Source organism: Grus americana, chromosome 14 (assembly GCF_028858705.1).
Source record: "Grus americana isolate bGruAme1 chromosome 14, bGruAme1.mat, whole genome shotgun sequence".
Taxonomy (NCBI): Eukaryota; Metazoa; Chordata; class Aves; order Gruiformes; family Gruidae; genus Grus; species Grus americana.
Genome location: NC_072865.1, coordinates 17,684,730 through 17,706,899, shown reverse-complemented (window position 1 = coordinate 17,706,899; position 22,170 = coordinate 17,684,730). Strand labels below are relative to the sequence as shown.

Sequence of the window (22,170 nt, the reverse complement as noted above, 5' to 3'; positions counted from 1 at the left end):
GACAACGTGATCAAATAAATCATGTTTCCATAGAAAATAAGGCTAAAAAAAATCTACTGCATTTCAGAGAGCCTAGTTGGTTGAGAGGAATCTAAAAAAGCACACATTTGCAACCTTACATTTATGCATTACCCCTATTAATGTGGTGTGAAATACCACCTCTCCTGAACCAACACAAGGCCTGAGCTCTGAGTCTGCTGAACTTGTATTATGAAGGAAGGAATATGAACTAACTAATACTTTATTCAAAGTTTTACTGGCAGCTTGTCTGTTCTGATGATTTAACTGTTATTTACACTGAAACCAACATGCAAGAAGATTGTAGCCTGTGACTCCCAAGGCAGCAGCTATGGAATTTTTGCATTCTCCACGATGTTATGGGTTGGCAACCACTCCTGTGTGCTACACAGATCACTTCAATCCCTTGTGTTTATCCTATAAACAAGAAAGTGCTCCACACTGTTGTGCTAAAGAAAATAGCTGAAATCTAAAGCAGCTCAGTCCTGTTTAAGCTGTCCCCAGACACACTGCCTACCACGCGGGTTTGTTTTTCATGTATTTGTTAATGAAAACTGGCAGCAGATGCTACGCTTTTATTGAGCACATTAATCATTGAAAGAAAACAATATTTCTGCTGCTCTGGCAACTCCTGTACTACTCATAAATTACGCCTGCTGCTTTCCTGTTAACCCTGTACATAATGTAGAATCCCCTAAAGCACTGGGTTTCTTTGCAATAGTTTATTTCTGCTGTAAGACTGGATGCCTATTGTGGATTCAAGTAAGATCTGAAACCATCCATCTGGTTTCTGATTCAAAATTCAGCTTGTGGCAAGAAGTACAAGCAATGTGTGACGGATGCTTGAATGCTTTTGAGACATAAGAATGCAATCTTGATCCAGTTGCTAGTTTTCACAGAATAGTAGTAGGAACAACAGCAGCTTAACACTACTGATTCCTGTCATTCATAGCTATGTTATAGTGCTCACAACAGTATGTGCTCAATGCCTGTAAGGCATTAGGAAATTCCTCATGCATGTGCCATATATACCCTTCATAAATGTATAGCCACTAGCACATTCACTTGCTCATCTTGTTATAGGGTAACATGAGGGGTGTGTAAGTGCACAACCTACCAGGTACCTAACTATCCCTTAAGCAGGCATTTTCTTTCCCCACTCCTAGTTTATGGGTTATGTTATTAATGGCTCTCTTGGGACAGTCTTCTCTCTTGAGAGCAAGCTACTCTGCAGACACTGTTCTGACAGAAGCTGCTTACAGCTCAATACTGTACCTAAGGGATTCAAACATTTAGATTCATTGCACTTCTGCTAATTTGTGCCATGAAGCAGAATTACAGCACGCTACCTGTGGGGACCTCTCCAGAAGGTAGGATGGCACTGTTTAGGTGGGATAACGGGTCTTAAACTACTGTTAACAAATACAACCTACTCTCTTCAGCAAAGCTGCACTACTGCAGACAATAATCATAACCTTTATAATCTCACATCCCCACATTTAAAGCTTTGACCATACTTCCAAGGAAGAAAAGTAAATCACAGAAATGCAGTTGATGCAGCTGTGGAGGTATCAATCCAAGATTGAAGGAGCCATCAAGTACAGGCTACTTTAAAAACATTTTACTGATCAAATAACCTGCTATTCATATATAGTTTCTTTATCTCCTCCAATGGAAAAAATCCCTGAGGTCAATCTATTAAACTCAGTAGAGACACCGATGGCCAATGTAATCCTCTTTGTGTCTCTATTGTTGTATACTCTAGGTTACACAGAAGGATGTACCTGGCTGATGACCAAATCATTTGTGCTGCGGAATTATGGAAAATTATTCTAAGAGTTGAGTATAACAAAGGAGATGACAAGCAGTCCTTGAGGGAGGTCTGCACATACCAGTCTACAAAGAACAAATTACCACGGAAATCTCTATAATACAGAATACTGTACTGAATTAGGCATTACTTTTTTTTTTTTTCCCCCTCAAAGTCTAGCTTCCAAATTGGTTTCTTAAATCAGAAATCATTTGACATGTCTTCATTAGTCTCTGTAATGAATTCACCACAAATTATAAATACATCAGGTAAATTAGTTTTACTCTGGTCTACTTGGGAGCAGGTCTCTCAGCGATATCCAGCTTTATTCACACTTTTTCCTTCTTTGCCCACATGAGTACAGTAGCAGAGAATAGCCTGGGCTGAACAAAAAACAACTGTGGGACATCAGAGAAACAGAACAGTGCTAACAGGTACTCTTCAGTTCTCGTGGCACTTACAGTAAGCACAAACTTACAGTTAGCACAAATTTCAGTTTCTTGGTTTAGACACCTTGGCAATAGATTTCCTGATATATGGAAAATGCAGGAGTTGTTAATTGTGCCTGCTTGGTAGTTAAGTTCATATCTCTCCAGTAGATACTACATTTGCCAGCCTGAAACAGGTGTTTTCTAGTAAGAACTAGACTAGTCCAGCTTGCTGTTTACATAAATTTATGTGCAATCTCTAAGCTCATTATTCTTCAAGTCATCTTTTAGTTTCCCTCTATTCTGCAGGTTCACCCTAACGGTGTAAGTTTATTGTGAACAGTATTTATTAAATGAAAGTTAGTGACAGCTGCAGCTCCTAGAATAATAAATAATAACTGATTTTGTTGTTTCTTTCTACAGGGATGTTTTAAGATCTTATGACTGCAAACAAAATATCCCAGATGAATACAAATGCTAGAATACCAATTCTCTTTCTTTTTAGTTCCTATGATCTCTAGCACACAAACACAGTTAGGAGCGATTAGAAAGCAATTCCTTAACAATCTTTAAACTATTTTTGCCACATTTCCCACTGAAACCAAACTGTTCCTGGTTTACTAATGTCAGTGCTAAAGAAATTCCTTCATATCAGATCACAGAAATTATGTTACTGTGTGCCTGAATTGTTACATAAAAAGCTTAAATATACTCGTGGAAAAAGATCAGTGTATTAGATTTTAGACTAACAAAAAAATTACAAAGACCTAAGGCAATTATGTCACTGTGCCTGCTGTAGCTTCTCTTTGCTTGTCTAAGGCAGGTAAATCTATTATTGCTGTTACTAGCCAACATCACTGTAAAACTTAAAAAATATTTGATTATTCTGCATGCTTAAAGAGTTTGGATGCACAATTTAACATGGTTTATAGGAGTCTGACCACTGGAAAATCAATCACCATTTAAGTGTCTTAAGCAACGAACTTTTCAATATTCAAAATGCTCGCTTCAGTATTTTGCTGATTCTCACAATGTTAGCTCTATTACTACTGTATTTTCCTGGGAGATTTGAGTTTTAAATTTTTATTTCTATCTTCCAGATATCTGCAAAGATTATGAAATTCAGACTGGAGCTGGAAACTATGTGATGAATAGGGAAAAGGTCAGTCTGGCTCACCTCCACACAGTTCCTTTGAATAACATTTTTTGAAGTAATACCTTGTTTTTCTCACCTAGATAGATATGAACTGTTGACAAAGAAGAAACAGAAGTATCAAATACAGAGGGACTGCTTATTACAGCTACTTTTTCTGGTGAAACCTATGCATTAACTTTTGGGTTTCCATCTATGTTTTCTGGGTACATCCCTAACTGGAAAAGCATACACTCATGTACCCATGACTGCAGAAGGTGACATGAGGCTCTTCCGAAACTTTCCAGTGTATCGTAAAAGAAAAATACCTTTTATGCATAGAGGATGTCATTACTTCATAATACACAACACTTTAACACAGTGGCTTACTTTTCCAATTCTACTCGTCTATTAGCAATCATATTTAATATTACTATATGTTTATATGGGAGCAATAGTGTGGCAGTACTTTGTAGTGTAAATGTTTCAATTCTGATGACTGTGCAAGACATTAAACAAATGGCATAGCAAGAAATGACAGCAAACTACAAGGAAAGAAGATGGAAAAGAAAAAGGAAAAGATGACGATCTGTGATATCTTTTATGACCTATCATAATACATATTCATGAGCCTGTGAACACAGAGGATACATTTCACATATAGGGCACATTTAAGTCAATTCTAGCCAACAGAATCTATCCTTTGTATAAAACAGTGCATGTCTGGGCTAAAAGAACTGGGCTATTAACTTTTGTTCATGTTAGACTATAATTGGGAGATAATTTAAGCTTGGTTTCTCCAGCAAACCACATGCAACTATGCTTTGTTTATAAAATATGTGGATAACAAAATTACAAAACAAAAAGCAAGTCTACTGTTTTACAGTAGACTGGAGTCCTTGGAAATAACTTAAGTCCTCTAACATGTTTGGAGAAGAAGAAGAAGGAGGAGACATCAAGGAAGAGAGAGTGAAATTAGAATATTCGTAGGTCTGCCAAACCAGCTTAGAATATTAGTTTTCTCTTCCAGGAAATAAACCAAAGCTAATTGTTTTGAAGCTCTTCTATATTATGTCTTTAAGCATTATGTCTTTGATTATTGCCATGTGCACTTAAAAATTAATTCCTAATTGAATTGCCTGATCTTTTTATGGTAGATCTGTTTAATTTTTTTTTCTTTCTTTCTTTTTTAGCTTTTGCTTGGATGTAGATAGATACAGCTGGGAAACTCCATCTGTGGTGGAATTCATTTGTAGTCAAAATACAGGGTAGCTGGATCAGTAAAGACATGAGAATGTGACCATATGCCTTACAAGTTGCAGCTGCAGAACTGCTAGGTTGTCATGAGCTCTAACTACTCATGACTTTTGCAAGTAAGATGATCTAGTGGACTTCTACGTGTCAAAACAGCATGTCAGCAAAAAAAAAATAAATAATATAAGAGCAAAGGAACAGCCAGGATGAAAGTTACCTAGCTAACCATCACAAGCATTTGCTTTTGCTGCAGACCTCATTCACAAAAGCTGTCAAGGAACACACTGTTCTGCAGCAGTTCAGAATGTATGGTCGAATCAAAATGCACAAGCACCTAGCAGGCTGACAGTCTGGAGGAAGACATCTTTACTTTCATAATGCCATGCTTTGACATTGCTATCTGCAGTAATACTCAACTTCTAAATGACATTTAAGACCAACAGTGCCTTGAACTTTTATACTATAACCCCAAGACAATACATTGAACCACTAGTCAATTTGTAATGAGAACATATGTCAGATAAATTCGTTATGCATAGCATGGCACCAAAGGCCTGAATTTGCTGCCATTTACACTCACAGAAACATATAGTCTTGTTCTTTCTGAACATTTCCCTACATATGGATGCTGCTGTACACATCAGAGGCTGCCTGTGTACAGATGGATTAAGAACAATGAGTCAGCCTCTCTGCTTTAATAAAAAAAGAAACAAACTCATAAAAACACTCAAGTGATTTTTAGTAAATCAGACAAGGTTATACAAATAAAATACAATAGCCGTGTGATTTCACTAAAGTCAATTACATCTAAATAACCACAATACAGAGGTGTGAACTGTTCTTTGCCAGTTACTCATTAACCAATCTTCATTAATCATAAAAAATGTTTTTACTTGATTCTTGATTCTATAACTGCAATCTCCCAATCAGTCTTTTGCTCAGGTGGCTTTGGTCCAGCTACTATCCCTTCTTTCCTTGCTAAGATATTTTGCAATAGCAGCCGATGAGTGGGAGTTACAGAAAGAGGTTCTAGGCTTACACTACAGATGAAATCTCTTCCAGATTAATCTTGATGTTTCAGGGTTTTTTTTTAATCTTAAGTTTTATAATCAGAGATAAGAAAAGTTTTCACTTATCAAGGAAGAAATCAAAATATATTTTATATACTTTTCATCAGAACATTTACAGCAGTGCATTACCTGTAGGAATGGATTTTATAATACTTTCCAGGATAAGTACAAAATGAAAACAAACAGAAAAGCAATTAAATATATTTCATTTGTTGGAAGGACTGGCAAACGAAACTGAGCAAAAGCAAAAATTAAACTCTACATGAAGCCTTTTCCCCACTTTTCAGATCTCATTCAAAGTCATATACATCATATCCCAGAATAAATGGAAAAAATATTAATGTTTAAGATGCAGGGATGAAAACTCAAGTTAATCCTGTGACTGCAACACCATTGTATCTGTAGCAGCTAGCATTCCAACTTTGTGCTAGGTTTTATTCCTTTCAGTGACATGATACTATTCAAACCTCTTTATATACAATGGAATCAATACTTCTAAGACAGACACTAAAAATGGAAAGGAATGCATACTAATTAAAGTAAAAACAAAACCAAGAGCAAAATCTGCACATACTAACAGTCTGTGTGCAACTAACAAATGTGTTCAGTGCTCATGCTGTGGATGCCATTTTTACCTTTGTCTATATCCTGTTCATTTCAATGCCTTTGCAGTTGTATCTGTCTGTGAAAATAAAGGTTAACAATTACAGAAGATATATCCTAGCAGGTGACAGAACTGTGAGGGTGTTTCTTCACTGTGAGGGTGGTGAGGCACTGGCACAGGTTGCCCAGAGAAGCTGTGGATGCCCCATCCCTGGAAGTGTTCTAGGGCAGGTTGGATGGGCCTTTGGGCAACCTGGGCTAGTGAAGGGTGCCCCTCCCCATAGCAGGGGGGTTGGAATTGGATGGGCTTTAAGGTGCCTTACAACCCAAACCATTCACAAAACAAACAAACAAATCCTGGTAATTTCTTAGGTTTCAGGATGAAAAAACGTTAATTTATCCAGGAAAAAAAATATTATTTATTATTCATTCTAGACATAAATGCATTAAATTGAGGCAGGTACAATGATACAATCAGGCCAGGTTATAATTTCTTTGCAGAAAAATCCAAAAGTAAAAATCAAATGGAAAGAATAATTCTAGGAGTATGTCAGATCTTCCTTCTTTGGCCTCATGCTCCCCCACTCAGATAACAGGAGAGGCCTTCAGCCCCAGGAAAGCCTAGATCTCAAGAGAGCTGCTGAAAACCATCGGCATCAGAAACTTCACACATCTGAATTACTTCCTCGCAGCTCCTTGGAAACGTCTTTCAAGTCACTAACACCCATGACAGCTGGAGAAATATCCTCTCCCAAAGGGTGGAAAGGTTTACACATCACAGAGGGTAAAATTCTCCAACTCTGACATCCATGATGGAGGCAGGTTGGTATGATATGAACAGGCAGACTTGAAGCAGGGCTAATGAACTGCAGGGAGAACACCATAAAGTCAGGCTGGTCAGTGATGCACTGCCAGCAGTTATACTCATATAAAGAAATACAACCCCACTTGTGTCGTTCCCACTCATTTTTGCTTGTCCATGGAGTTATATTGTATAGTTGAGTACAGAGTCTGGTTCAGGAATATCAGACATTTATTCCAAGAAACCTGCCTTCTTGCTTAGAAAAGCTGTAGATAAAAATTAAGATTCAAGGCCTAATGAGAAACATTCTGATTAACAGTGGAAATAGCCCTACAATGCAAATATTAAACGCTAATCAATTTAGCACAATATTATGTCAGTGACTTGTCTATATACTGAGCTCAACAGTAATTTCTGTAATAACTAGAGAAAAGTCCATGTAGTCAAAACTTTGTCCTGTTACATAAGTGAAAGAGCAGACTATGTCCATGAAAGATAATTAATTTATTAAGATTTTTACCTGTGTTGTTCAGAGTAGAACTTGACTCAACTACATGATCAATTTGCATCAATCGCTAATCACCTTGTATTAACGCTTTTAATGAAGTTACATTCAAGTATATTTCAAGTGGTGATTTAACTAATACTGTGAGGTACAGCTTTCCTAAGAGCTATTATGGCAAGTATAATAGGCAGCTGAAATGTATTCCTCAAATCCAACATCTGAAGTCTAAAAAACTTACAGGTGATCTGTTCCCCTACACAGACACTCTTCTTTCTCAAAAGCAGGAGTGCCAGAAGCTCAGCCTCAAAGGTTGCTTAAACTATGCTGCCCTTTTCTTCTGTGACCGCAGCTTTTTGCTTGCTGCTCTTAACTTTGCAGATAGGCATAGATAATATGATGCTTATCTTATAGGCAGGAGGCTTGGCAAGCTGCTTTTCAGAGTCCAAAATAAACAGTCCTCTGTGTATTGGTCAGCAGGACACTGTAGAGTTTAAAGCTAGTTTGGCCCCTCCCTGGGTCCCAGTATATCAAGGTTTAAGCTTCATTGACTCCAGTATAGTGACCTTAATCAAGATTTGTCATGCCTCAGAGAACAGTACAGCTGCTAAACTTTCTTTAATAAGTGTCTTATAGCTGGGGAAGCTGAACAGGAATTAGCTGAAAAGACATGACTTACTTCGGCCTTATTAAGCAGCAATTTATTATAGCTCAAGCTGTAACATTGTTTTGCTCTAACATGAAAGAGGAATGTTGGTTTAAGTGATTTAGCCAAGTCATTGATTCTGTTCCAGTCATTCCCTGCATTTTCTCTTACAGTATGGGTTTGCTTCAAATTCAGAAAGCCAAAGGCACTGTGATAAGTCTCTCTGGAGAAAGTCCTACATTTCTAATTTCCCAGTCATCCTCCCAGGACTTACTGGCAGTATGGTCTTTATAAAGCTCTCCTTGAGATTTCATAGCTTTTTTATTTTCAATGAAATTAATTTCCTATTACCTTATTGAGCCCGTGTTGGCAATGTTAACAGAATATTCTGTTAAAGATGACACAGGTACAAGGCAAGTCAGGAAAAGTGGCCACACTCTGGAATTTCAGTGAAGTGGCACTGAAGAGTCTTCAATGGAATATATTTTACCTTTGCAGGCCAGTTTTATTGTAGCAGATTATTAAAATTTCTCTTATTAAAAATCAAATACTTTTTTTTTTTAAGGGGCATGTGACTGCTCTTACTACAAAATTGTTAAAGGAATGTGCATGTAGTAAGCATGACTCAGCATTTAGGTAACACCACACACACACTGTGCAGTATGTTGGCAGTCCAATTAGCCTATCTTGCTACGTCCATTTCCATAGCATCATACAATTACTGTTTTTCCAACAATGCTAGGTTTTTATTCTAGCTAAAGCTTTCAGATATACATACCTAAATTTCATCTAGGGTGCTATCAATAGCTGTGCTTGCAATTCAGCAGTGAGTATGTTTCTGTCAGACTCAGCAATGAACCATTGTCATAGGATGGCTCCATGGGCACCCTGCTCCTGAAACCACTGTTATTATTACTATTGTTGTTAATAATGTAAATTCCTATGGTATGGAATCTGGGAGTAACACTCATGAAACAGGATGCCACCATACTAGATGCTGTAGAAAGACAAGTTTCAGACTGTAACACCTTGAATGAAAGTAAATATTTAATCCTAAGCACCTATAGAATAAGATGGAAGTTATGGTTGTGGTTTTTGGGGTTTTGTTTGTTTGTGGTTTTTTTTTTTTAAGCTGAGCACCATCAACTGCTTTAATTACTTTCTGCCTCCTTATCTTACCCCCACTTAACAGAAAAAACCTAATATTTTTTTTCTGGGGAAGAACTTTGTGGTCTTACTGTAAAAGAAGTCCCTTCTGGATGAGAGATGATACACAACAAATAATCATAGACCTGTTAAAGGTTATGAAGAACCAGAATGACAACCAAAACAGACATAAAAATAATCTTCAGTTTGAAGCTACAGCAAATTTTCATGAACGTGAAGGACAGACATTCATCTAAGGCTATCCAAGGAAAATTTCACACTCTGACAACAACAGTAAGACACAAGAACTAATAATAATTTATAACTTCATCCTTTCATATTTCAACCAATTCTTAGCTAGATTTTTGGAGGACTAAGAAGCCTTATAGCTTCCTAGATACAGTACTGTGTCTTTGAGTGATCTGAAGGACAACTGCTTCAAATTGAAAGCTGTGGAGTGCTTTGCCAGCCCTTGGAAGATTCTAACAGGATCCCAGCTCCTGTCCTACCTCTCTCTGCAGATGTTGCACAGCATTCCTCTTAGACGTACAAGCAAATGATCTCTCTCATTCCTCCCACTAGCCAGGACAATGAGTAGCCCCTGCTGAGGCAGAGCAGAAAAAGTAATTCTCTTCCAGAATGGGACATTTCCATTCAGTTAAGGATGGGCCAGGTGATAAGGTTATGCACAGGAGGCATACCTGCATGTTAAATCTTGAGACAGCTGTACACAAACATCTGATTCCTGACAAAGAAGGACTGCCAAGCAGTTCTCTTGTTAGCTTAAAGTTGCTGGACCTTCTCAGCTTTTTGCCTTTGAGATGAGGACCCTGTAGGAGGTACACTCCACAACTGCAGCAGTGCGCTACCCCCTCTTTACCTTTCCCTGCCTCCTTTGCAGATCAGGGACCAAGCTAAACAGATTATTTTCAGCTGGTACTCAGAGCAAGGAAAAAAAATCAAACCATTGTACAGCAAATGTGTGCTTTGCAGACTCAGTAGTCTGGATTTGTGGAACTATGAAGAATTAGAACGTATTGAATATATATCATCATCTGCATTTACATCTACCTTCTGTCTGAAGTCTGAAAAGCTGTTGCTCATCTCATCTCTGCTGATCTTACAGGACGAGAAGGGATCCCTTGAAATGCATGCAAGTGCAAGATGACATGCCATTCAGAAGAAACTCAACACTGAGACCTGGAAGCTAATCACATCTCCATTTCTCTAAGGTATTGTATCATAGAATCATAGAATGGTTTGGGTTGGAAGGGACCTCAAAGATAATCTAGTTCCAACCCCCCTGCCACGGGCAGGGACACCCTCCACTAGCCCACGTTGCCCAAAGCCTCGTCCAACCTGGTCTTAAACACTTCCAGGGATGGGGCCTCCACAGCCTCTCTGGGCAACCTGGGCCAGTGCCTCACCACTGTAACAGTAAAGAATTCCTTTCTAACATCTAATCTAAATCGACCCTCCTTCAGCTTAAACCCATTACCCCTTGTCCTGTCACTACACTCCCTCATAAACAGTCCCTCACCATCTTTCCTGTAGGCCCCCTTCAGGTACTGGAAGGCCGCAATTAGATCTCCCCGGAGCCGCCTTTTCTCCAGGCTGAACAAGCCCAACTCTCTCAGCCTGTCCTCACAGGAGAGGTGCTCCAGCCCTCTGATCATCTTCGTGGCCCTCCTCTGGACTCCCTCCAACAGCTCCATGTCTCTCCTGTACTGGGGCCCCCAGAGCTGGACGCAGTACTCCAGGTGGGGTCTCACCAGAGCAGAGTAGAGGGCCAGGATCCCCTCCCTCGACCTGCTGGTCACACCTCTTTTGATGCAGCCCAGGATGTGGTTGGCTTTCTGGGCTGCAAGCGCACGCTGCCGGCTCATGTTGAGCCTCTCATCAATCAATACCCCCAAGTCCTTCTCCTCGGGGCTGCTTTCAATCCATTCCCAGCCTATAGTCGTGCTTGGGATTGCACCAACCCACGTGCAGGACCTTGCACTTGGCCTTGTTGAACTTCATGCGGTTCGCACGGGCCCACCTCTCCATCCCTCTGGATGGCATCCCTTCCCTCCAGCGTGTTGACCACACCACACAGCTTGGTGTCGTCTGCAAACTTGCTGAGGGTGCGCTCGATCCTACTGTCCATGTCACCGACAAAGATGTTGACCAGTGCCGGTCCCAGTACCGACCCCTGAGGAACGCCACTCGTCACCGTTCTCCACTTGGACATTGAGCCATTGACCACAACCCTTTGAGTGCAACCATCCAGCCAATTCCTTGTCCACCAAGTGGTCCATCCATTGAATCCATGTCTCTCCAATTTAGAGACAAGGATGTCGTGCGGGACAGTGTCAAATGCCTTGCACAAGTCCAGGTAGATGACGTCATTTGCCCTTCCCTTATCCACCGACGCTGTAACCCCATCATAGAAGGCTACCAAGTTTGTCAGGCATGATTTGCCCCTAGTAAAGCCGTGTTGGCTGTCACCAATCACCTCCTTATTTTCCATGTGCCTGAGCATAGTCTCCAGGAGGGTCTGCTCCATAACCTTGCCAGGTACGGAGGTGAGACTGACCGGCCTGTAGTTCCCTGGGTCTTCCTTTTTCCCCTTCTTAAAAATGGGGGTTATGTTTCCCCTCTTCCAGTCAGTGGGAACTTTGCCAGACTGCCAGGACTTCTCAAATATGATGGCGAGTGGCCTGGCCACTTCATCCACCAGTTCCCTCAAGACCCGCGGATGCATCTCATCAGGTCCCATGGACTTGTGCACCTTCAGGTTCCTTAGATACTCTCGAACCTGACCTTCTCCTACAGTGGGTGGCTCTGCGTTCTCCCAGTCCCTGCCTTCTGTGACCTGGGCAGTGTGGCTCAAGCATTTGCCAGTGAAGGCTGAGGCAAAGAAGTTGTTGAGTATCTCAGCCTTCTCCGTATCCTGGGTAACCAGGTCACCTGTTTTATTCTGGAAGGGACCCACATTTTCCCTCGTCCTCCTCTTATCACTAACACACCTACAGAAGCTTTTCTTGTTGTCCTTGACATCCCTGGCCAGACTAATTTCTGTCAGGGCTTTGGCTTTCCTAACCTGATGCGTGGCTGCTTGGACGGTTTCTCTGTATTCCTCCCAGGCTACCTGTCCTTGCTTCCACCCTCTGTAGGCTTCCTTTTTTTGTTTGACTTTGCCCAGGAGCTCCAGTGGTACATCTCTTCATGTACCATAGTCGGTCCTACTATTTTCTTAGTAACTGGCTCAAAGCTTCTATTCAGGCCATAAAGCTAAAAATCTTACAAAATCTGCCTATAATGAAAAGATATAAATCTTTCTCTCACAAACTGCTCACTAAGACTATTCCCACTGTTAGCAGGATTGGTGAATACTGGTTCAAAAAGCTAATTCTCTTACAGTCCTTTTACTGCACTTAATGATTACTAAGAGTCTGGAAATGAGAGCAAAAATATTTTATTCTTTATTCAACATGAAATCACCTTGATTTATATTCCTGGAAAATTAATAAAATGCCTCAGACAGACTATCTCTGCTGCCAGGCTTCCATAATGTATCTGATTTATCTGCTGACCTGTGCAGAAATGTATTAGAGAATAATGCTTCTGCTTTCAGTGCTGCATTTACTGTAAATTTGCATTCCTCCAGGAAAATCCTGACAGACATATTTAGCATCTTAGATCTGACTTCAAGAGGGGCACTTAGCTATTATTGATTCCACTAATCTTTTTTGAAAGAAGACCTAGCAGTTGAATTTGATGGCAGGGCTGAAGACACAGACAGGACCTATGTAAGGTGCTGAAAAAGCAGGGAAATTATTTCTTTCCCTTAAGGTGCAGATCCCTATATGCCATCCCTGCTTCTGAGCTTACAACAGAGGCAGCGCCCAAGATTCTCCTTTCATACAGGGGTTCCTCTTTCCATAAATCAGAGCACCATCACATGCAGGCAACGGCACTTACTCCCCTGTACAAAGCTTAATTGGGGGCTGTCAGATTTACCTAATTCTGCCCAAACAGCATCCCAATTATCCTTTATTTTATGATATGCCACAAATATTCAATTTAAACTAGTCCAAATTCTTGGCTATTCTTGGTGATGATGGCACTGGCTTCACTGCCAGTCACAGACTAAATGGCATAGTTGACAGGACTCTTCACAAGAGTGCCAGGGAGGGAAAAAAGTAGAATATGCTATTTTCAGACTTTAAAACTTTATGTTGATTTTCTTAGCAAACCATTCATTTCTTGCTCTGCTTTATTCTCCTTCCTTTTGATCCTACTTTCCTGCGAAAGTCTATTCTGTCTTAGCAATGAGGAAGCATTGTCAAGAACGTCTACATCCACGCAGTTTAGCAGGTGGATTTACATCCAAGGTACTACTAACACAATAGTACCTTGTGTCACCGTGTTTCTAAGAGGGCAGAATGGCTGGTAACTTAAAAACATTAAGGAGGACTAAAGGCGAGCTCTGGGAGACTGGAGCTACTGTTTGAATGGAGAAAGCACCTCTCATCACCATCCTATCCACTCCTATATTACTGATAATTGGGTTTAGATTCAGAGTAAATCCGTGCTTGCTGATTTTGAAATAACCACTGAATAAGATAATCAGCAGCCAGTAACAACATGCAGATTGTAGAATAAGGAATTGACAATGAAAAAGGAAGTCAAGCACAATTGCTGCACCATCTTTTGTACCCTTACCTCTATTCAGTCTTAGCTCTTAAAGCTGGGAATGTTAGTTATTTGCTACTGTGTCATGCAGTGGCTGTACTGGTGAGTCAGAAACATCTTTGCTAATATCTAATTAATTTTCACACACTGAAAATGCAAAACAGCCAAAATAAAAGAACAATTGGAAAATAGTTCATGACCAATAAACTCCTCTTTACTACAAAATTCTTGAAAAGTTGTCCTTCCACTTGCTCACAAATCTAGATGAATACGTATGCACAATGACACACACAAGTTCAGTCTGTGTTTGCGTGTTTGCCAATCAGTTCAATACCACATGATCTTTATCAGTGATATTACGAAATGTCCTTGCAGACTTGTCTGTGACACACTTCAGAAGCTGCTGAAATAGGTTTCTGGTTGCCAGCAGGCTTATCTTTTATCTTTTACCTTTTACCTCTGAATAACAGAGCAGAGAGTCTATTATTGGCATTTTTCACAGTTTGACTTTTTAAGTACCATTTTGAGCAGCAAAGATATAAAGCAAATTCATCTGTCTTTTTCACCCCTCTAAATAACTGCACTCTCTCCTTGGAGCTTATCTGAAAGCTTGAAATTGAAATAATGCATATCTCAGGATAAAACACAAACTGTACAATAAAATATATATACAAAAATGATTTGAGCATCCTCACTCTAATGCACTATTCAAAGAAATTGAAATGAAAAATCTGTTAACTCTTCCTCACCTACCTGCACTAATAAATGCTACATATGCATCAATATCTGCGTATCATGCAACTTTGCTTTAGGTGCACCATCAGATGAGTAAATGTTTCTCTTCCTAAGCAAAGAGCTGATTTCAGAGAAGAAAAGATATTCAGCTCTTGCCCCTTGTAAGCTAGGGGAGGTTGTTTCTAAGTGGAGGGAGGCTTAGCAGGGCCTAAGAGGATTCCACAGAGGCACAGAGCACAGCAGGGCCTGATGACTCCAGATGCCCAGCTCCATGCCCAGCTTGCTATTGCACCTTGCCCAGGTTCACACTCAGTAAGCAGCCCGCTGTGTGTGTGAGCACCACCTCAGTGGACTTTACAGTGTTCCACAGACCTTAGTGTGTCAGAGAAGTTTCAGAACATATTGTGATCTCTAAAGAGCAGACACTGACAAAATATTTAACAGTATTACCAATGCCTCATAAAACTTCAAACCATTTCACAAATTGCTTTCAATTTCTGTCAGCATTTTGCTGTATTTTCATCATCCTACACCAAGGGCAAACCATATGTTTCATGCTTCACTTCAATGAGAAACACTGAATGTTAAGTGGAAGATAACCTCCTTTCCCAGGAAGGTACCTGTGATTTCGTTTTGAATAAAGAGTTTTCTAATGATTAAATAAACTTCTGCAAAGAGCACAGTAAGTCCATGCATACCCCTGAATTTAAATGCAACAGAAAGCCAAACCACAAAATGGCTCTTTTCTTATTTCAGAAATATTAAATCGGATACAAACAATACAATTTATAACATATATATTTTCATTTCCAAGACTTCCACAGATATTGTGGCCAAATGTTCAACTGAGCCAAATCAAAATACCAAATACTGGACCATTTACTCAGTTAATTGATTTTCAGAGGTGTGGGGCTTTGTAGCTTGCTCTGCCCAATTGTTAAGTTTCTTCTATCTCAAGTAAAATGTAGTTCTGACTCTATCGGTTCATTATGCTGTAAACCAGAAAAAGAAGAAATAGAAGAGACCAGCAGGAGAAGCAAAAGTTATCAAAGTTGACAGGAACGTTAAATGAGTTTTCTCTCAACATTCTGTTCAAGATCCAATCATTTTAGTAATAGGAGTGAAATAAATTCTAGACATTTCGTTCTTTAAGTGAAATGTTGCTGTTTCATCCTTCTAAAGATGCTTCAAACAGAAAGGAAAGAATAGTTGCCAAAAGTTCTTGATTCTGAAAGATACCCTAGGGACGATAAAAACCCTACACATCCGAGCTCCTGGCATTTATTATGATAAGTCCTGACAAGAAAGGAACAAACTGTTCAGCTACATTGCATAAGTTTCCAATACAGAATGCATAAAAAAGAATTCATGGGATAAACCTCTTGGCAACTGCTTTCTAGTTAAGCACAACTAGTTTATTTCCAGATCGGTGATCTTGTTTTTTTATGTAATTACTTTTTAAAATTTTACTTTTTCTTAATATTGCTTCTAAATATCTTTTTTTTTAATAAATCAGTACATAAAGCCAGACTTCTTAGTTCTTCTGATATAAATTTTGATCAATATTTAATTATCTTAGCTGCTCTCAACTAAAAAAGTGTCCATATTCTGGACTTTCATAACAACTTTCACTGTGGCTGTCATTCAGCTTCCTCTGAGCCTTTTATTAACACCTATACCAAATCAAAACAGATTATCAGATTTTTCCTTTAGTCATGCAGAAGGGCAGTGGGTTTTCTTTTCCTTGTTGCCAGACATGTCTAAAAGCTTTGATACTCCCTAACTGGGGCAATTTAGAGCTGAAACCCAGACAAGGCACTAGTCTGTATTCACGTTGCAGCCCAAGAAACACAACACAGAGGAATAAAGTTGTGACAGGCCACAGTTGAACACATTCTAAGGTTTTTTTTTTTTGGAGTAAGTATTCACCCTTGTGCTAAACTGCTGACAAGAGAACAAAATGCTAAGCAGAAAATATATTGTCTCATCATTTGTTACCAGAAACATTGGATAGTAAATACAAACATGGTACCATATGCAAAAATATCCTGCTAGTGCCCAAGCATATTAAAACACCAGACATCAGACAGGTCTGTAAAGCAAAACAGCTTTGGCATTCATGTGGGACTATGGAGTAGCTCCTGGCCTTTCTGTCTGAGAGTCTGACCCCTCTTGTGGCTCTTCATCTCCATTTGAGCTCATGGTTCCTAACCTCTAAGTCAAACATTTAAAGAAACAAAGAACAAGTTTGTGAACTTCAAAGTAGTGTTGATTACTGAATAAATATATAACTAGAGAGAATGGAGGTATATTTGTCTTATTTGACTAAAAATTCGAACAGCTATCATGATCTCTAGTCAGGAGTGGAGATAACTGAAATTTCTGGACACATAGAAAAACATGTAGAATCCAAGATGTGATTTGAAATCTTATCTCACTTCCACTGACATGCAGGGATGCCCACTGGCTTTAACAAGAGTAGGGTAGGCTCCTAGAATTCTCCCTTTTAAAAGATGAATGCCCACCCTACATTTCATAGGCTCAATATAGCCCCATTACAATACAGTTTCAACAGCCCATAGAGCTTTAGTGACAACATCAGGCAAGAAAGGGAGCTGTTATCAAGAAAAAAAAATCATACAGTCCACTTTCTACTCCCTTCAAGTCCCAGGTAATAAAAAGTGGCCAAGTACAGTCAGCATGACATATGCTGATGACAGGTGCCATTTGGGACATGCCAGACCAGATGATGGTCTGATCATGCAGTAAGGATAAACAAAGAATATAGTTCTTCTCACTCATAGAATAAGACAGGTCACCTGTCAAGATGGATAGTAATGGGTAGATTAGTTCAGAACAAGCTGCAAAGAAATCTACAGATATTTTATTCTAGCAAAGTCCCTAATTATCTTGCCATGATCCCAGTTGTCAGGAAATAGGGACAAAAATGCTGCTGAGGCAGCACCAGATGGTTTCTACTTTCCAAAACTTAGTGCATCCCTACAGAAAATTGAGTGTAACTACAGAATATTTGGGTCTTAGCCATAATTAATCTACAGCAGCAAAAATAAGGAAGTTACCATTTCAAATGTGCTTTTTCATTAAAGATTTGAACATTTCCTAGTACTAAGCACTACAGCAAGATCCAGTTTCTTCTTTTCAGCTCTCCAGTGCCATATGTTAGCAACATCAACCTCGTAATTATAACTTATTATTTGTTTTTGACCCTTTTCATTAGCTCTTTTCTGCTTTTTTAGAAATATCATTTTTAAATTACCGATCTCCCTGAAAGTCTTGATCTTGCACTGTGTTCTCCTGTCCCAAATCTTTCCTTTAGTGCACCAGTTTTCTCTCTAACGAAGATTTTGATCATGTTACTATTTGCTTTACTGTCAACCACTTTGACTAGCTGTAAGCATAATGAACTCTCTGAACCTCAGAGGAAGTAACTGTAAACCTGTCAGGGTTAATGGTCTTACGGGCTGGTGATTTCACTCCATGCTCTCTCAAAGGCAGTAGGAGAGTCCTGCAGCCTGACCTCCACAGCCATACTGCCTGCCAGGGAGTGGGAGGGAAGGAGGAGGTATGGCTAAGGGAGCTAGGCACGCTTCTGTGTTTTCAGTAAACACTGCCTGGAAAATGGGCCTGCTTTATAGCCCAGATTAGAGACTAAGATAGATAGCAGCTGGCTGTGATGGAGAAGCCCTCTGAGGGGAACCGCAGGGTTTGCTCGGGCAAAAAAGTGCCAGCGAATCAGGCAGCAGTTGGTGCAGAGAGATGTAAAGCAACATTGGTCTTGCTGTGGTAGCTGAAGGTTGCAGTACAGGTAGAGATTTAAATTAATGACATTCTATGCTACCGTCACAGCTGTGCAGCTGCTCAGTCACTGCACAAACCTTCCTTACTGCTTTCTTGCACAACGGATCATGCATCTGAGCCTCGTTTGCTGTAGTTTCAGCTCCCTCCCTAAAAATGATTTGTGAGGGCATACGTGCTATAGTAACTGCAGCTCATCTGGGTGAGTCCAGATTAACACAGGCACTATTAATGATGTATTTGAAAGCAGTCCCCAGCTGTTTGGTACTTCATGGTGCTATGGTTACATTGCTAAGAGTGCTGGAACTAGCTAGTTCAAAGATAGGTGGAAAAGTCTGCACAGAGTGCAGGACATGTGTCTCCTGTCTCCACTATGAAAACAGCCTGACCCAAACCAATTTGTCTCCAAAGCAGAGCAATATGAAATCCATTTCCAAGCAAGACACTAAAAAGGCAGTGCAGGTCTCAAGCTGCCTTTCTACTGAAAGGATGACCCAGCCTAACTGGAAGTGTGGGTGTCAATGGCACTACAAGTACAGGACATGTCCTGCATGGCATTGCCCTGGTGGAGCATGATCTCAGAGTACCTGGTCAATTGCTGGCTTAAACCTAGATTTGCTTTGTGACTTTGGTAATTTAAATCACATACTTTTTTAGTTCATCATTTACAAAATTAGACTGTATTGTATAGGATCGTTGAGAGGATAACATCAATGAATAATTCTGAGATATTCAACTGGAGTGGTGGTGCAGTGGGCCATCTAGGTAGTAATTAAAAGATGTATGAATCGGGGTCTTTTCCAGCAATTTCCAATTCATACATTTTACTTTACTTACTTTAAACCTTATAAAAGTTACAGTCTTTCAAACCTGAAAGTAACAAATGCTGTGATTCTCACATTTCCTCTTCTCTTTCCTTACCAGATGTGTCTGTCTAATATAGCATCAAATATCAAGATACCTAGAATGAAGTACCTGCTTAATTGAGCCACAGGTTCAGTGTTCTCATTGTCCTTCTCATGACAGCTATTGAAAGCATTTCAGAGAATAATGGCATACAGTTTTGCCACCTTTTTTTCTTTCTTTCTTTCTTTTTTTTTTTTTTAAACTTCTGGACCATTGTTGTTAAAATAGCCCAGCACTCACATTTTCACTGCATAAAAAAATTCTGAGTGAATTGCTTGGTGCATCTGGCAAGGCTGGAAAAGCAAATTGGTTTTAAACTTATTTTCTTTGTATTTCATATTGCACTGCAGACACATGCATTCTTTTCTCTAGAGTCAGTACGTATTGCCCCTTCAGTTAGACTTGCTACCTCCAGGAATAATGTTTTTGAAAGCAATAGAATAAGTCTGAGTTTAAATTCCTGTACAGCATGAACCTCAGACATGGTCTGGCTCTTAGCATAGGAGTGACAAAGGCAATTCAACTTTCTTTTGTTTGTTTTTGGTGTTCCCATAACAAGTCATTTCATATGCAGGGTCAGATACAACATATTGGTCAGCCAAGGCATCCAAAAATGAAACTTAAGTCAGGAATCTCTTAGCGGGACACTGGTAATTGGATTTCACCTTTCAATAGCCACAGCATTCTTTATAGCCCCTGGCTTCTTTATTCCTAGGACCTGAGGTGCTACCTACCTACTGTGATTTTGAGCAAAAACCTGCTAACAATTACCATCTTTTAATGTCATATGCAGAAAGTATCTTGTATGAAGTTGATGCTTGGAAAACAGTTGTTTGCCCAGGTAAAAATGGAATTAAACTTAAAAAAACCCCCAAACTTTAACAAAAAGTCAATGAGTAATGAAGGATGTTTTCAGTGAATAGCAGAAATGCAACCATAGCATAGTTCTCACTCTATGAAACTGGACATTGCATACACAAATAACTGCTTTTGTTTTGCGGGGATTAGGGCTACACTTCTCTAGGGCATTATTACCTATCATAGAATCATTTAAGTTGGAAAAGACCCTTGAGAGCATCAAGTCCAATCATTCACCTAGCACTACCAAGTCTACTGCTAAACCATGTCCCTAAGCGCTGTGTCTACACGTCTTTCAAGTCTATTTTATAACTACAGAATAAGACCATTTTTCCACTGAGGAAATAAAGATTTCTGGATGGAATATGCTAGGTTTAATAAGTCAGGTATCCAATGAATTTATACATTATGGTTAAACATTCATTATGTTTTGTGCAGGGAAGAAATGTGAATGTGAAGATTATTTTGCTTGGTTTGAGAACAAAGCTTTGGAAAGCAAACAAAACTAGCTGAGCAAATATCATTACTATCTATGGAAGAGGGAAGACAATAATTTTGAGGATACTTAGTCACATCTGGGTATAGAGCGCCACACAGGATTATGACTTTCTTCTTTCTGAATTCATAAAGACTTGACATTTCACAGCAAAGAAAGGCCTGTTCATAATTTGATTTTAAAGGAAATAGCCTTGAGCTTGCCCTAATCCTGCCAGGGAGATTCAGTACAATAACTCTCAGATTCACACACTTGATAGGGTAGCAGCTAAGACAACTGGTTCAGAAGGTGGAATCAGTGGAAGATACAGTTTTCAGTGGACCTACAGATTAGGTCCTCAGCTACTCTAACCAGACAGGCTTCAGTGCTTTACCTGCAAATATGATCCTTCTTCCCCTGGTTAAGACACTGTATGGTTGTGAGAGAGGTAGGTGTAAGAGCCCATTTGCCCCAACATTTCATTTCTTCATACTGCTGTTTTTCCCAGAAAGGTTTTTATAATTTCTTCCATGAAATGCTGGATTGAATCTGTATCTCTGAGAAGTCTCATTTTCCTTAATGCCCATAGTTAACTGTAATATTAAATATATAAAGTGCAAGTTTCCTATTATTTAAAGTCTAAATTAACATAATTACCATAATTAAGACAACTGGTTTTTTCAGTCTGTTACTTCTCATCTTTTCCTGAAGGCAGATTCATTACCTGCAGGCCAGCTTTTATCTATCAGTGAAAGAATTATTGAAATTGGTACCATTAAAGTTCATCAAGACATGCTCATCACCACTTACCTTAATATTACTGATTTCTCCACTGATTGTCTAGGTGACCAGTTTTGTGGCTTATTAGAAAGATCAAGTGTTCATTAAAACAACTTATCTTAAATATAGTCATCAAAGAAAAGGTGAAATAGAAAAGGTTGTACTGGCAACATTAAAAGAAAATTAAAAAATCTTTAACACAGATTGATAATGGCAATGGTCAAAGCCATAAAGTCAAAGATCAAATCTCACTATGTTTCCAATCTGGAATTTATACTACAAAAAGAGTAACAAAAGAGCACACACAGACTTTTTTTAAGCTAGCCAAGTGGGATACCATTAACAGATTTGCAGCACAAGCTTCCTTACTGACTATATTCAAGCCCACCTTGACATCCTCCATGGCCTTGCCTTCATGGCAATGAGCATGGGGATATCCTGGCTATGTCTCTTTCTAGGCTTCTGAGATAAATTCAATTAATTCAAAGCATTAAGTTCTGATGGCTTGC

At 39.4% G+C, this 22,170-nt stretch overlaps 1 protein-coding gene across 1 annotated transcript in view; it reads right to left on the bottom strand.

The window, feature by feature from the left end:
* Positions 1-22,170, bottom strand: part of KCNIP1 (potassium voltage-gated channel interacting protein 1) — a 615,599-nt gene that overhangs the window by 562,252 nt on the left and 31,177 nt on the right. The gene's annotated exons all lie outside the window — the stretch shown is intronic.